We start from the raw sequence: 17,359 nt of genomic DNA on the forward strand, positions 1-17,359 counted from the left end.
TAAAACTGAAATTAAATTCTTTACCTAGAAGTCCCATTGGTGGCCGGTCATGAGTGGTGTTCCCCAGGGCTCAGTATTGGGCCCAAACTTATTTAATATCTTTATCAATGATCTGCATGAGGGGATTGAGTGCACCCTCAGTAGCCTCAAGTTGCATCAGTAGAGTTTTAGATTGGATATTGGGATCAATTTCTTTACTGACAGCGTGGTCAGGCCTGGAAAAGGCTGCGCAAAGAAGTGGTTGAGTCACCATCCCTGAAGGTGTTAAAAAAAATATCTAGAAGTGGCGCTTCAGGGCATGGTTAAGGAGGCATAGTGGTGTTGGGTTGATGGTTGGACTCAATGATCCTAGAGGTCTCTTCCAACCTTAATGAATCTATGATTTTAAGTCAAAAATGGTGACAGATATTTATTGTAAAGAGCTTATGTACTTCTCATTTTCTCAGTAGTTATTATCATAGATTCATAAGTAGAATTCAGTTAGGGATGTGTCTGATCTTGTCAGCTGTATTCTGTTGGTTATCATATGGAATTTAATTCTCCTGGCAACCTAAGTGTATCCCACTTTCTAAGGCCTGCCCTGCACTTCTTATGGCACATTTTTTCTCATTGCTATATGGGTCTCTAAATCTAAAGGCACATATGATGATGATGATGGTTCCAAGAATCCAGATGGTATAGAATGGAATACCTATGAGGAAAGATTCTTATTTTATCCTGTGGACAACTCAAAGTTATACAGACATCTTTCCCAGGAGTTCACTTAGTCCTCTTTTCTTCTACACTTGGCTGTCTGGCTCCTCGTTCTCCATGCATTATCATGTGTTGTGTGGGCATGGGACTATAGTTTTACAACTACTTCTCTACAAGTAGAATTGCCAAAATTATTTGTATTCCTATGGAAAACTCTTTCCAAAGGAGATGAATTTGAGAAGGGGGAAAATATATCAGCAAGTCTGCACTGTGAGAAATTTCAAGGCTAGCACAAGACCCAATACAAACTGGTAAAAAATATTTGTTATATTCTGTTTAGGCATTTTTAGTGCTTTTTGTAATTTCAGTCTCTAAGTTTTTAATTAAAGAATCTTTAAATATATGCATAGTCTAGCAACCGGAAAACAATTGTGAAGGATGAAATAAGCTACCTGGAAAGAAACAAAAATTCTGCAACCATTTTGTTACAATAGCATTTATAAAGGGCACAAAATCAGACTGCTTTAGCAAGAAGGATGAGCAATGTGGGCTCATAAAGCAGAACACTACCCAAGTGCCCTGTTGTAATATATTTACAAAATTAATAAATGTAGGATGAATTACCTTTTTAAGTGATTCAATATGTTTGTTAAATTTTTCAGAAGTGCCAAAGGGCCAGACTTTCATGGATATTTAATTTCTAAAGCTATAAAAATTTTAGAAGTATTTATTTTTGTCCTCAGGAAGCTATAGGGAGAAGCCTTACACTGATAAGACTTACATATTTAACATGCTGCCGAAAGCAACACTCAGGTGATACAAGTCCGTTGCACATATGTAGGTTACAGTATAACTATTCCCGTGAAATATGGCTGAAGATAGTAAACAAAAGGTGGAGCTGAAAGGCAAGCTAGAAAATGAGTGAACTGCAGTGATGACACAAAGATCAGAAGGAAGGGACTCTCTGAATATCCATTTTAATTTCTTGTTTGAGTGTGGGAGTGCACTGAGTCACTGAACTAGAAGGGAAGTGGTAATACATCACACAGGCGTATAATTCCTTTATTGGATCTAGTTTTATGTTCAGGCAATTAACACACCACTGTTGAAACCTGAGGCACTTCCTAAGGTAAGTACCTTCTTATTGATCAAGGACATTATTGCAATTCACCTGATAGTGTTTTAAAAGATTCCTGCTAGGTTATGTACCCACTGACATTTTTGCTAGTGAAGTACTGAAGAATACACTGTTTTTCTTTTGCTCTGCAAAGGTTCCCAGCAGACTGTAAACTGCAGATGATCTTATATGGCAACAAGAATATTGTTTCCAAGAGAATATCATTGCAGGATTGCTATGAGTCAAATTCTATTGCATTTTAATAGTAATTTTACCAGTTATTTGATCTATTAAAACTCTTTGGAATTTAGTTCTGCAAACAGCAACGTTGTAAACTGCTTTGTTTCTTCAAAGATTGCCATACCAGATACAGTAATCTCTTCATGTTGAAGAGCATTAATCTCTTACTCTTACACATATTTGAGATGAGCAACAATTTTGAAATCTTCAGAAGACAGAGCAACTCCTGTGAGCATCCTGTAGCCAAAGAAAATTTTCAACTCCAGCTGTATAATCTAAATTAACACAGTTCTTACTTGCAGGAGTTGCTGAAGTCAGATCAGGGCTGTTATGAAAACATGGCTAATGAGCAGCTGGTCTGTGCAAAAGAGCTTAGAAGAATACGTCCCTATCAGATATAACCATGGAATTAAGGGAAAATTTAGGTTGGAAGGAACCATCTAATTTAGCCCCCTGCTCATGCTGATATTGTATCAAGCTGGTCAGGGCCTCACCCTGGAGTGTTCTGGAAACCTGGAATGATGGAGATTGCAGTCTCCTATTCAGTGCTTAACCACCCTTATAGTGAAAGGTTAGGGGCTTTTTTTCCTGATATCTAGTCCGAATTTCCTTTGCAGCAATTTCTACACATTGCCTCTTGCCTACTGCTGTGTACCTCAGAGAAAAGTCTGGCTTGGTCTTCACTAAGACCTATGACTGAAGCTGAAAACAGCAGTTAGATCATCTCAAAACTTCTTTCTCCAGCATGAACAAGCTTGGGTCCTGCAGCCGGTCCTCATACATCACATGCTTCATTATATTAACCATTTTGTGGTCTTTTCTGCACTGAATCTAATTTGTCAATGCCTATCTTGTATTGGCAGACAAAAACATGGCTCCAAGCCCGGTGCCACCAGCAGAATTTTGTGGTTTTTGATCATGGATCGGTCTACATGACACCAGGCCTACTGGTGATGGAAGGGGAACACCTGTCTCGAAGCAGGAAAAAGATCTTTATGCAGGAGTTAGCAGAGATAATTGATAGAGCTTTACACTAGATTTGAAGGGGGAAAATTATAAAACCAGGCTCTCTAGAGATAAGCCTGGGTGTAGCAGGGCCAATATTTGAGGGACAGTGTGCCAGCGAGGTCCTTCATTCTGCCATCTCAGTGGAGGTAGGCGATGGAGACCCATGAGGCAGCAAAGATGCAAGGGTTGATGATGTGTTAGAAACCATTGAAGCATCTGAGAATGCTTCACGTAGGAATTACGGCTTTACCCCAAAAAAGGTGGTTGATCAATAGCCCAACTGAAGTGCATCTAAACCAATGCACACAGCACAGCCAACGAACAAGAGGAGCTGGAAGCTATTGTGCACCTGGAAAACTATGATATAGTTGCAATCACAGGAACATGGTGGGATGACTCACACAACGGGAAGGCTGCAATGGATGGCAATAAACTCTTCAGAAGGGATAGGCAAGGAAGGAGAGGTGGTGGGAGAGCCCTGTTTATTAGGGAGTGTTTTCATCGTCTAGAGCTTAATGATGGTGATGATGGGGTTGAGTGTTTTGGGCAAGAATCAGGGGAAAGGACAGCAAGGCAGATATCATGGAGGGAGTCCGCTACAGAAGAGGCAGACAAAATATTCTATAAGCAGCTGGGATAAGTCTCACAATCTCTAGATGTGTTCTTGTGGGGGACTTCAACTTACCAGATGTCTGCTGGAAATACAATGGAGTGGAAACAGTCCGGGAGGTTCCTGGAGTGTGTGGAAGACAACTCCCTGACACTATTTCCCACAGCATTCTCCTGGAGAAACTGGCTGCTCATGGCTTGGACAGGTGTACGCTGCGTCAAAAACTGGCTGGATAGACAGACCCAAAGAATGGAGGTGAATGGAGTCAACTCGAGATGGTGGCCAGTCACGAGCGGTGTTCCCCAGGGCTCAGTATGGGGCCCAAACTTATTTAATATCTTTATCAATGATCTGCATGAGGGGATTGAGTGCACCCTCAGTAACTTTGCAGGCAACACCAAGGTGAGTGGGAGTATCAATCTGCTTGAGGATAGGAAGGCTCTGCAGAGGGATCTGGACAGGCTGGGTCGATGGGCTGAGGACAATTGTATGAAGTTTAACAAGGCCAAGTGCAGAGTCCTTCACTTGGGTCACAACACCCGCATGCAACGTTACAGGCCTGGGGAAGAGTTGCTGGAAAACTGCCCGGCAGAAAGAGACCTGGGTGTGTTGGTTGACAGCCGCCTGAACATCAGCTATCAGTGTGCCCAGGTGGCCAAGGAGGCCAACAGCATCCTGGCTTGTATCAGGTATAGCGTGGCCAGCAGGAGCAGGGCAGGGATTGTGCCCCTGTACTGGGCACTGGTGAGGCCACCCCTCGAATACTGTGCTCAGATTTGGGTCTCTCAGTACAAGAAGGACATCGAGGTGCTGGGGCGCACCCAAAGAAGAGCAATGAAGCTGGTGGAGGGTCTAGAGCACAGGTACTATGAGGAGGAGCTGATGCAACTGGGTTTGTTTCTCCTTTTGAGAAAAGGAGGCTGAGGGGAGACCTTATCACTCTCTACAACGACCTGAAAGGAGGTTGTAGCAAGGCGGGTGTTGGTCTCTTTTTCCAAGTAGGAAGTGATAGGATGAGAGAAAATGGCCTCAAGTTGCATCAGTAGAGTTTTAGATTGGATATTAGGATCAATTTCTTTACTGAAAGAGTGGTCAGGCACTGGAACAGGCTGCCCAAAGAAGTGGTTGAGTCACCATCCCTGGAGGTATTTAAAAGACTCGTAGGTGTGGTGCGTGGGGACATGATTTAGTGGTGGACTTGGTAGTGTATGTTAATGGTTGGACTCAATGAACTTAATGTCTTTTCCAACCTAAATGATTCTATGATTCTATGAAAACTGGGTGCAACTCCAGTGAGTCTCCAGTGAGTCCAGAGAGGAGGTTAATTTTTTTCCTCGGTGTCCTTGATACACTTGGTAATGCAGCCCACTCCTTGACTAGCTATCTTTGTCTCAAGGGTGCCTTGATGAGCCGTGTTCAGCTTGTGCACTGAGACTGCTGGGTCTTTTCCTGCAGAGCAGCTCCACACTTGGTTATTTTGCTCCAGATCCAGAATATTTCATTTCTCTTTATTGAACTTTACGAGGCTTCTGCTAGCCCCACTCTTCCAGCCTGCCAAGCTCCATCTGAGTGGCAGCCCTGCTGTTCAGTGTTGCCTTGCTAAAGGTAGGAATATATATGATTTGGCTATGGTAAATCTATACTAGCTGTTACTAATCACCTTCTCGTCCTCTATGTACCTGTAAATGACTTCCATGAAGATTTACTCCATAATTTTCTAAGGGCCTATGGTGAAGCTGTCAACTTTAGTGTCCTTTCTGGCCTTTTTTTGAAGACGAATATAATTTTTGCCTTTTTCCAGTCAGTCATTGTGATCTCTCCACTCCAGTCTTCAGGGCTTTTCAAAGATGATGGAAAGTGGCTTCATAATGACATTGGAGTTCTTTAGCTGAAACAAAATTCTTGTTGTGCCATCACCTCTAACAGAGTTTAAAGCTCTAAATTATGTATTTAAAAATTGCACATTTATATCATAGCACCTAAGGAAGCAAGGTGTGGAGATGTAAAGCAACACAGTGCAAATTGAAAAAGCTCTGGATGGTTAAAGGATAGATTTTCAGTTTGTGTCTCAAGAGCACTCTTGACTTTACTTCCTTCATCATCTGCCTAGCAGCAGCCTAAGACAAGCTTTCCTCCACACACAATAGCTACTGCACTTTCTTCCTTGTGCAAATAACTGCCTCAGAGAGTCCTAGGGAGAAGCTGGCATCAAGAGTGTTGTTACTAGATCTAGAGGTGAGCTGTTGCTTTTCACACCAAGGGGTAGGGACAGGCAGAGATGGCCAGAGGAGGAGGATGCAACAGCAGCAGGAGCTGCTGGGACAGGACTTTCTCATCAGTGCCTTGCCTCTCAGCCCTTGGTTCAAGAGCAGCATCAACCCACCTTTCTGGGAGGCACTGTCACTGCCAGGGGGTGGAGACAGATTAAGTGTTCAGGTGCTTGGGCAGTGTTTTCCTATCAGGCAGTTGTTTTCTCATCTCTTACAAGGAAAAGAGAAAGCAAGATTGAAATGGACTGGGCCAGAACTTCAGACGTAGAAATTCAGTCGTAGGCTATCGTCATCAAACTGAAAGAGCTAAAGAAGGATTTTCAAGGTTTTTTGAAAAGGTTAAAACTGCTGTAGAAACTACACAGACATTGCTAGGATCATGCAAATTCAAAAAACTCTAGAGGTATACAGCACGCATTGGAGCTAGAGTTGGGTTACCTTTATAATCATGGAGAGGAATAACTACTTCTCAAGTACAATTCTTCAAAGGTACCTTCCTAAAGTAGTCACACGTATCACTTTGTGTATGTGCTTGTTTCCAGTAATCTGTATTATGTGAATCAGGAATCATTTTCATATTATGCTTTCAAAAGTAAAATTATGTCATTTTTTTATTCATGGAAAAAGCCAAAATCTTGAATATGATCTTGATTAAATGCTTTTAAGGGTACAGTTTCAGAATTAGGTTAAGCTGAAGATTTTTTAGCAGCTGACTGTGGGGTCACCTGAGCATTGCTGCCAACCCAAGGGAATGTAGAGACTTCCCTTTTCGGTGGGAGCACACTCAGACCCAATTAAACAAGGTTTGCCCCACATCATAAATACTAATTTCTGCTGTATTTATTGTAGCTTTTGTAATTGTGTTTACTGATGTACTGAGCAAACATAATTCATATTTTGTTAATCAAATTTCTGAATTTGGCTTTTGGAATTCAGTGCAGAACAGAGTAAAGTTCATAACTATATTAGAATTACACATGTATTTCTGTGGGCTTCCTCACCTAGCCTCAGATGTTCTGCATCACCTTCTCAGACACTTTTAGTCATATTTTTTTCAGACATTCCAGTTATGATTCTCCATATGAAGTATGGGAAGTGTGTAGCCCAAATATTTAAGCTTTCCCAAAGCTTTCTGCTTGTGATATTAAACAAACCTTGAATTAAGTTATTAATTTTTTTGAAAAGCATACCCCATATTGAAATGAGCAGTCTTAAACTGAGTAAACATGAGTAAGGCATGAAGAGGAAATAAAAAAAACCGGATTTGCAATGTGAAAGCTATGTTCATTTTTAAGGGTCTCTTTGCAGTTTAGAATTTAAATGTCCGATTTTTCTCATCAGACTAGGGTGTCTTAAACAAGCTGAAAAGGCAAGAGCATCATGGTAACTGCCCTTTTCTTTCATATTACCTACAGTTCAGATTATCTGGTTGCTCTGTTTTTGTCTTTTGAACAAACAAAAAGCTGAGGACAAGAAAAATGATGCTATGTTTGCATTGTAACGTGTAGCTTGAAAATGAGCATGGTATTCAATACGATGAACAGAGATATAGCTTACTTGGAGCGTAGCAAAAAATTTTACTAATTGCTTGACATCTCTGTACTCTACTCTTTGCCGAGCTGTTAGTCTACTCTGTTTTTGAAAGCATATAAAGTATTGTATTTTTCCAGCTTTTACCTTTGGGAGAAAACTTCCCAAATGTTTCTATAGTGAAACTACATACAATAAATACATCTCGATTCAAGACTATTTGGGTAATCTTTTATTCCAAAAATAATCAAAGAATACCTTTTGACACTGAATTTAATAGACAACTTATTTAGAACAGCTTGTAATTTTCAAAGCAAATTCTTGATACTTTTCCTCCAGATTATCAATAGCCACTCTGTTTCTGTGTCTCAGGTATTGTTTTGGATTTCCCAGGCCAACTGACTGTTTCAAGTCCACTGTGTCCTGTACTCCTGTGTTCTGCCACTCCTAGCCCTGGTGGTCCTACTGTCTTCAAGAGTCTACACAAATCCCATTCTCTTTGTATGGCTACAGAGCAGACCATTCACCAGTTTCTCTAGTTCTTCCTTCCTTTAGCTTTTCTCAGTTGGGTGGCTCTCATCTGATGTGTTCACTTCATTGATTTTCTTGCACTCCATGCTGTAAAATTCTCCATTTCACAAATATGTTGAAAAAGTTCTTTGAGAACATGAAGTTCTTTTTCCTTTGTTGTCTTATATTCTCTTTTGTGGTATCGTGGTATTGGAAAAACTTGCTTAAAAAACAAACTGGTTTGTGGCTAATGATGACCTCTCTATTTTTATTTATTTTTATGTGGGTGAATTTGTTTTCTTTTTTGGCTTTTTGGCATGTGTTTGGAGACTGGGTTTGCATGTTGCATAGGCAAGGAAAGGAAGTAGGCCCATACTCCAGAATATTTCTGAAAGTTGAGTGCGTGGTTCCTATTAACTTGCATGCATTCAGAAATATGGGATGAATAAAGAAAATGCTAAGCATAATAAAATGTTGCCGTTAAAGATGTGAATATAGGCCAACTTGTACCATGCAGGAGAGGAAAAAAGGTAAAATATAAGGCACTGATAAAGTAATAGTGATATAAAGAATGTTCAAAACTTATCTATAGAATTTATGCACTCAGTAATGTGGTACCTTCTCTTGTTTTTGTTAATAGCAAACAAACTTTGAGCATTCACACATCCAGAGCTTTTTCTGTGAAGGCAGTGAGTAGGCTGTAGCTATGAAATGTACCACTTCGGCAGGCACAACTACTATAAACTCCAGAATCAAATAGAAAATGGTTGCATCACATCTCAAAGATAATGTAGCAGATAATAACCAGCAAATTTTGTTGTGCCTTGTGTTAAATTCCATCTCTTTCTATATAGTTGCCTGAGCCGCTTCAGCAGCCTCTTTCCAGGGTAGTGCCTACAACATATTGAGAAATTAACAGGTAGCCCCATTATCTTGTTAAACAGTGTCTGTATTTTACATAAAATAAGAGTACTTTCTGCAGAACTGGGGAACGTGCACATGCTGAGCACCACTGAGCCTGTAATGAGGCTCTTCCAGGTCTCAGTTGTGACAGCCCTGGGGTTTGGATTGCAGTCTGAGACATGGGATAAATTCTTTGTCTAGGTTCCAATGGCTTTTAATAATAGTGAGTGGGGGCATTTGTGTCCCATCCTCAGCCTGTGTTAGGCTGCTGTTGTCTATCTGGTTTCTAATGTATATGCTGTGCCAGTGCGGCAGCTCCTATTAAGGGAGAAGGTGGATTCTGCCTGCAGAGGATAGTTTTGGGTTCTTTCCACCTTGGGAATAAGGTTCCATGTTGCTGGAAATAGAAAATACTGCAAACAGCAGGCTCTGCTTGTAGCTATGTCACAGTTATGCAATATTTTAATGTTGTGTGTGTTTAGATGCAAAGTCTTTGTGCTTAATAAGGACAATGACAAATAAGTGCTTTAGCTGCTGGCCACTTCTGTCCCAAGAGCACTAGCCACCACATCTAAAATGTGTTGCAGAACTTTCTGTGGGGCAGTTCATTTTGCAAACAGAGTAAAACAGATTAGCAATGACTATATGTATAAATCTGGGCTAGATCCAAAAAAGAAGCTTAAGTGTTGCAATACTTGGCTTTTCTACAGTTAACTTGGATGCAGAAGTCCAGTATAATGAACAACCATGCAAACTTTCTGCATACATCTCTGCTCAGCCTTTCTCATTTGCTATAGTTAGACAGATATCACTTCACCATCTCCATGTAGGATTTATAATTCAGATTCTTCTCTTGAAAGCAGAAGTCCTGTCTTCTCCTAGTGGGACAGGGATCACTTTTTTCAAATGTTGAGAGTGTTCTTTTCCCTTCTACTGAAGGATTAAAGACCCTCCAAAGCCTTCTGGAGAAGTGCCCAGATTCAAATCCCTTTTCCCAAAGACCAAAACAAGCTACAGGAACTGCAAGGCTTTTCTGTCGTATCTCTACAGATGTCCAGGATCTGTTGCATAAATCAAACTTTGCTACTTATCTTTTAGGGGGCTGCTAACCCTTTATCTGAATGATCTGGCTTTATCATCTGGTTTTGAGAGGAGCACAGACTGGGCTACTTTAAGGCTACACAACTACTGAAGTGGTAGACCAACCTCTTCCAGCCCAGACATTCACGTGTTTTTCTTGTGAAGAAATAAACTTAAAAGGTTGATGGCAGTCTAATGTTCTGCACCTAGGTCCTGGTGTTGCTGTTCACTGCCCGAGTTGTGTGGGAAAGCCCATCTTCTACTGATGGTGCTGCATGTGCTGTGTGGATAAACAGGACTATTAATCTATTTTGACAGGAAGAGGTATGAGTCATATGAGATTTAGCTTTTTCAAACACTTATATGAATGTGCCACAAATATGCCATTTTAAAAAAATTTCTATTGGGAATAGAATCGGGTGCATGAATTGAATTTCCAGCTAGCACAGGCAGGCAGCAGATGTTATTGCTAATATCTGTTCTGCAGAAAACCCCATCTGAAGAATGACCTGTTGTTGCCAAAGTCAAGATTGCTGAAGAAATCTGCATTTACATCAGGCAGGAAGATGCTTCTTTCAGTCTGTTTTTTTTCAGAACTGTGGAAAAGGCAACACAGAAAAACAACTGGAATAGATTTTCTTCTTTCTTCTTTCTTCTGATTTGAAGTTTAAGTCTTCCCCCTGTTGTTACGATGTTTATGTCCTTTTTGTCATTACCTAGAACAGTACAGTAACAAAGGGTGTTTACAGATGGAAGATATTTTTTTACCCCACTGTGGAAGAATTGCTGAGCAGCTGCTGTCAGCATCTGAGCTAAATAAAAAAAATAATTTTTAAAAAACTATTTATGATATTTCCTGCCCAGTAGCGTTCATAATTCGCTTTCCAAAACTCCTTAAATTATTGTTCAGTTTCATTAACTGAGGCGGTTCTTGTCTTGCCAGCTTTTGAGCAAATGTTGATATACCATGTTGCTGTACTTCATTTTTGTTTGCAAGGTTGTCAGAAGAGTGAATGAGCACTAGAGTATTGATTACACTATAATTAGGACACAAGTCCTGTTCTGATACTTTCTTAACCATGCTCTGAAATGAGTCTGAGGTGGTTTAGTGCCTTTTTGTTTCCTTTTTCTAAGTTCTTATGTTACTTTTGTCTTTAAATGTTTATCTGCATGCTTTACCTATCTATAGTTCTATGTTGGGCCAGATATTTTTCTCATTTATATATGCATAAATCATAAGAAACCTTTTTATTTATCGGAAATCCCTTTGTATTTGTCAGTGTAATTGAAATTCAAATCTGAACGAATTATGTCATTGGTGTATAAATAGCAATATACATGAACTTGTATGTCAGTTTATTTGATCACAATCCTGCACATTCATGGCAACAGTTTTTGTTTCTTACGAGTGACTTGAGCTAATGACAGGAAGGCAAGAACCTCTTGCCTTTCTAGTGTAGTGCATTTGAGAAGGTGGGGGAGGTGAGTCCCTAAAGAAATGAACTGAATTAACCAAAAGTCATTGAGAATTTTCCTTTTGAACTTCACAGTCTGTAAAATTCTTTATTATGTGTTAAACTACCATCTTCAGTGCTTTACTTTTGTCTGTTTACTTCCAAATTACTTGCTGCACATAACTACTATTTGTTTGTCATGTGTGACTAGCACAAATAAACCTGTTTCAATACAGAAAGATGAGCATAATATGTCTGGGCAGACAGAAAGCACAAAAATCCTGGAAGTTGAGTTACTTAATTTTGAACAGCAAATTCCCCTGCATTTTTCCCTTCAACCTGTAAGCTGAAATGTTCTCATGCTGTTAACTGAAATAATATATGAAAAAGGGAGATTGGTCTTGGTTTAGGTTTTGTGTCTAATTTTGCTTTCACAGGTAAGAGTTAATGTAATTGTTCCATTAAAAAGAGTAAAATTTTCTCATGTTTTGTATTTGGCTTATACAGGTATTAAAGAAATTATGATATGCTACCATGGGCCTTATCCTGCACCTCTGTTCACAGGAGTGTGATCTTGTATTCAGTTTGCATTGCAGTTCTGGGTAGATGACAGCATCTTTCTGAATTGGAATCAGACATGCTTATTTTTAGTGAGTTACTTTTTAGCCTTAATTGAAAAAAACACTTGGAAAACAATTTGAAAAGTAGGTTATTTGATGAATGCTGGCCATATTTTTCAGAAAATTTATTAACTTTTTTGTTCTTTGCATCCAAGTAGGTATTAATGTACCTCCACTGACAAGCTTTGACTAAATGAAAAGTCAAGAATATTATTCCTGTTCTTCTTAGTGGAAAGATGCTAAATAATAACTGAAAATACAACATGAGGGGATGCAATTAAGAGAGAAAATAATTTTTAAAATATTCAGTAAATTTTAATATATTCTTTCAAAGTTAATTAGTAGTGCCTGATTAATACTGGGTAAAGAATGACTTACACCTTCACACCTAGTAAACTCTTGTGTGCATTTAAGGTCTTTGGACTGTGTGCCAGTTATTAGGCATGCAGAGCACCTTCTCTGAAAAAGCTGCAATACACTCATTGGAAATTCAGCATCAGTAAATCATATCTAACATCCTTGAAGAATGTAAACCTCCTTTACATAACCAACAAATCAAAACAGGAAGTGTCCATCACATGGGATCACATCACTGTTGAAAACAGTGATTTTACTATTTGCTGGAAGTTTATTTTTCTTTAGAGGAATGAGCAGACAGGCAAGAAAAAGCTTAAGGAGACACCAGACATACAAGCATTGCTGGCTTTACTCTGAAGAAAGAGAAAAAGAGAAGGAGCTGTGCTTGAAATGTTAGTTAAGTGAAGAATATCTGAGAGCCTTTACCCATGCTGATGATAGCTGATTATCTCTTTTTAGGAAACAGGACTTTGACAGAGGTGATTGTCACCAGTTTTGCCTACTAGTAGTAGTAACACTGAATATTGTAACTGAGCTAAGTTCAAAAGTAGTAACCATGTTGCATGGTATTTTTGTACCATAGCAGGTAAAAGATTTAGACAAAATGGCTGAAGACCTTGTCCTAGCACTGATGAAGGATAAATGGAAAGTTTCCTATTGGCATTAGGGTCAACCTGCAGTATGTATTTCTGCAACATGCTGCACACTAACAAACGCAGAAGCAAAGGGTGAAAATGTTCCACAGTCCAAGGGAATGGTTGTAATCCTTTCTGGATAAAGACTCAAGAGCTTTTTCCTTTGGATTTGATGTATGTTCAGTTCCCTTTTGGTTTTTTTTTTCTGGTTCTTCTCTGGAAGGGAAGAGGGAGTGGAAGTAAGTGTCTCAGCATACACTTCCATTGCTAAGTTCTGGAGTTAAACTGTGGAGATGTAATTACTTACCTTAAGATGTCATGAAGAAAATACTTCTCATATCACAGTTCAACACTTAAGTTTAATAATCTAAACCTCATGCAAACAGTTTGCTCAGCGTCAGGTCTGGTCTTCTCAGTGGAGAGTGTTTTCAGTGAACCATGTACAAATCTACACAAATGTGCTTTATACTTAAGTTGAAGTCTAAAAACCTCAGGTAAAAACTATAAAAGGTGAGCAACTACTGAAGAATTAGGTTAAAGTACTTAAAGGAAGTGCTAATAGCAGGAAGCAAAAGTAATTTTGTCCACATAGCTGAAATGCGGTATCATACTAACTACCACATCATTTCACAGGAAGAGTTCAGAGAACTCTTGACCATCTAGTTCATGCTTCTGGGAGACAAAGGTGGGTGCTGAGGTCGTATCAGGCACTATTCCATTTAAATGAATTTCACTACACACAGCTCCTAGACAAATGAGAATGACATTTTCCAATGTACAAATATGGTCCTCAGCAGGGGGGGAAAACAAAGTACCTGCTCAGTACTTTCAAAGGATGAGGAAGGCATTAAGCTGTATAGTATTGTCAAAACTGCCAAGAAATTGTATCACGGTAATATCCTCTATATCCTAATTAACATTAATCTTGGAAATTTTAGCACCAAGGATTGCTAGACATCCTCATGTGTTGATTGCAGTAGCACAGAACTTTTATTTTTTTTTAAATTTAGGTACCTACAGTGATGGCAAAGCCTTTTAATATTTTTGTTAATCCAGCCATTAGTTATTTGGCTAGTTTCTTTGTTCCTAATTTATGCCAGTTTAAATGTAGTATTTGCTATTTCCAGTCACTGCAGCCATCCATTCCAATGATGACAAAGACACTGGGTGCTGTTTCCTTTCTATTGTGTACCTAGTCATTTGGCTTAATTCAGCAAATATATTGCTTATTACACTTATTTCAGTAGTGAAGTCATGGTTCAAGAATGGAATAAAGCATTGCAGGTCACAACTTCTGTTTTTAGAATAGAAACATCCCCAGTATTTAGTGCACATCCTCAACAGCAATACTCAGCCTTGCATTGCTGGATGCATAGGGTTTGCCAGTGATTGCTCTTGTAGGATCTGCACGTGGCAGATGTGCTTCTGCTCCAGCTGTGCTGCTTAGACTTGTATTTCTACTGCCTCTTTGGACTGGATATGGAACTGGGATACTAAAACCCACATCACTAACCCTTTGCCTTGTCTTTCTTGTCACTTAGTGGGCTGTGATATGGTAATCCTATTCCCCATTTGAAATGGCTCACTAAACTGTGGATAATGGCTGAGCTTTGTCTGTCTTCCTTGTGTTATATTGCTGCCTGGGTATCATTTATTCATTCTAGCCTTAAAGTAGACATGTTTTGATCATAAAAATTTGGAACTTTTGGAACTTTGGATCATAAAAATTTGGACCGAATTTTGCAGTTCAGCTGTGCTAAATTTTATTGTGATGAAGTTTTCGAGCAAAACTGGTAGTCTCCTTCTTGTTTGTCTAGTATGAATAGTATGGAGACAAATTCTGATGTTAAGGGTGCTACCTCCCTTTAATACCTGTTTTTACTTCCCTGTATAATATTTATTTTTCCAGTCTGTGTTAGTCCTGTGCTTATCCATTTACAGCTGAGCGTTCATGAAGTTCACAATTATGCTTTTGAGTAAACAATCTATCAATTCCTCTGTCAGATCAGGATCTTTGCCAATGGTTCAAACATACCTGTAATATTTCTAAAGGAGGCACTGTGGTCCTCTGCCCAGAGCTGGGGACTGGAAAGACAACCCAACCTCCTTTTAAGTTTTTCCTACACAACTTTTGACAAGTTATTTAAATGTTTGCTTCCAAATCTCTCTAGCCTTCAAATGATGATGATAACTATGTCATAAATCTTTGCAAAGTACTTCAAGGCAAAAGCACTATACTAATGGTGCTTAGGTTCTTCAAGGTACTGTCTCATTCATTTTTTCTTCTCATTCATCTTGTTTACTCACTTTCTGACATCAATGTCACTGGGAATCTGCTTATAGTGCCAAATTTGTTTAGTAAGAATGACCAGGGGGAAAAGGTATATTCAAAGTCATCTGGAATGCCAGATGGTGGCATTTGTAGTAAATTATGATCTTCCATAAAAAGAGCATAGTCATAAAGAGCAGAAGGCGAATCTTATAATACATCAGCCCCACCTGCCGCAAAACAAATGTTTATAAGCCAACAGGTTCTGTGCCATGATGATAAATATCAAAAAAATTATTTGATTGAACTAAATTGTTCAACTAACAGAATCCACTGTGTACACACAGTGATTGTTACATCACTTGAAAATAGTAATGTCTTTTAGTGTCAGCTTCTAAGTGTTCAATTCTATTATGTCTTTTGTGCTTGGTGAAGGAACTGTCTGGTATTAGAAATCTCCTCAAGTATTAGTTATAGACTATTTCATCTTGTCCACATGTGATTAAGGAATGGAACTCAGGATCGTGCTTAGACATCTTTTCTGTATAATTTCTAGTTCAGCATCTCTTTTTCAGTTGTGGAACAAAAACTGCATAGAGTCTTCCAGGAAAAGACCTATCATTGAAGCTATAGGTAATAGGTAAATAAATTTGGCAGAAAATAAACCCCCTTGCAATCCAGCTGGTTCTCAGATGTCAGAGGGTCTGGGGGTGGCTGAACTTAGATTCTGAGTGATACCAATTCAGCACTGTTAGTCCGTGAGGGATTCACTAACAGTACAATCACTATTAGTCTAGTTGTGCCCAATAACTCTTCACGGCCCGATTCACTAACAGTTAAACACAGGTTCTTGTTAGTCCACAAGGGATTCACTAACAGGACAATCACTGTTAGTCTAGTCATGCCCAATAGCGCTTCACAGCCAGATTCACTAATAATGGTTTATTGAAGCAACAGAAACACAGGTTATTATTGGATTGCCAGTGATAAATACACTGTCTGCAAAGCACGTGCGAGTATAAAGTACTAAAATACTGTTGTGGTTTAGCCCCAGTCAGCAACCAAGCACCATGCACTCCCCCCTGGTGGGACGGGGGAGAGAATCGGAAGAGTAAAAGTGAGGTAACTCATGGGTTGAGATAAAGACAGTTTAATAAGTAAAGCAAAAGCTGCGCACAGAAGCAAAGCAAAACAAGGAATTCATTCACTCCTTCCCACGGGCAGGCAGGCGTTCAGCCGTCTCCAGGAAAGCAGGGCTCCATCACGTGTAATGGTTACTTGGGAAGGCAAACACCATCACTCCCAATGTCCCCCCTTCCTTCTTCTTCCCCCAGCTTTATATACTGAGCATGATGCCATATGCTATGGAATATCCCATTGGTCAGTTGGGGTCAGCTGTCCTGGCCGTGTCCCCTCCCAGCTTCTTGTGCACCCGGCAGAGCACGGGGAGCTGAAAAAGTCCTTGACCAGTGTAAGCACTACTTAGCAACAACTAAAACATCTCCACATTATCACCACCGTTCGCAGCAAAAATCCAAAACATAGTCTCATACCAACTACTACAAAGAACTTTAACTCTATCCCAACTGAAACCAGGACAAATACAAAATGCAAAATAACAAGCTTGTTCTCTAAATTTCCCAGGGGGATCACTTGGTATAATCAAGTATTCGAGCCTTACCCAATAGGCATCCCTATGGAGGAGAAGAGAGGTTCAGCCTGTCAACTGATCCCAGTAGTCCGTGATGGTATCTTCCCTAACGTCCCTCTCTCTTGGGGTCATTTTTATACTACTTTATGTTTTAGGTGGAGCTTGAGTGTCTCTAGTCATACATACTTCTGTTACTGATTGGTGTAGAAATTCCTTGCTTTGATTTAAAGGTGTAGACTAAGAGAAATTCAGAGTGCATGCTCAGTGAGGGGTGGTCGTACCTTGGAGGTGGGTAACTTTGGGATGGATGTGTGTATTTTAGTATTATAATGAGTTTATAACAAGCAAAGTTCACCCACAGGGCGTGATGTCCGGGCATGGTTCCATGGTTCCATCCAGCCCCCATATCTGC

At 39.7% G+C, this 17,359-nt stretch overlaps 1 long non-coding RNA gene across 4 annotated transcripts in view; it reads left to right on the plus strand.

Moving 5' to 3' along the window:
* The first annotated feature begins 1,577 nt into the window (after positions 1–1,577).
* The window catches only part of LOC135310505 (uncharacterized), a 59,556-nt gene continuing 43,774 nt past the window's right edge, over positions 1,578–17,359 (plus strand). For 2 of the 4 annotated variants that reach the window (XR_010370584.1, XR_010370587.1), the window contains exons 1-2: positions 1,578–1,822; positions 3,835–4,070. This is a non-coding gene — a long non-coding RNA (uncharacterized LOC135310505). The remainder of the gene's footprint in view (positions 1,823–3,834; positions 4,071–17,359) is intronic. The other 2 variants (XR_010370585.1, XR_010370586.1) reach the window with 1 other exon arrangement.

This window comes from Phalacrocorax carbo, chromosome Z, assembly GCF_963921805.1.
Source record: "Phalacrocorax carbo chromosome Z, bPhaCar2.1, whole genome shotgun sequence".
Taxonomy (NCBI): Eukaryota; Metazoa; Chordata; class Aves; order Suliformes; family Phalacrocoracidae; genus Phalacrocorax; species Phalacrocorax carbo.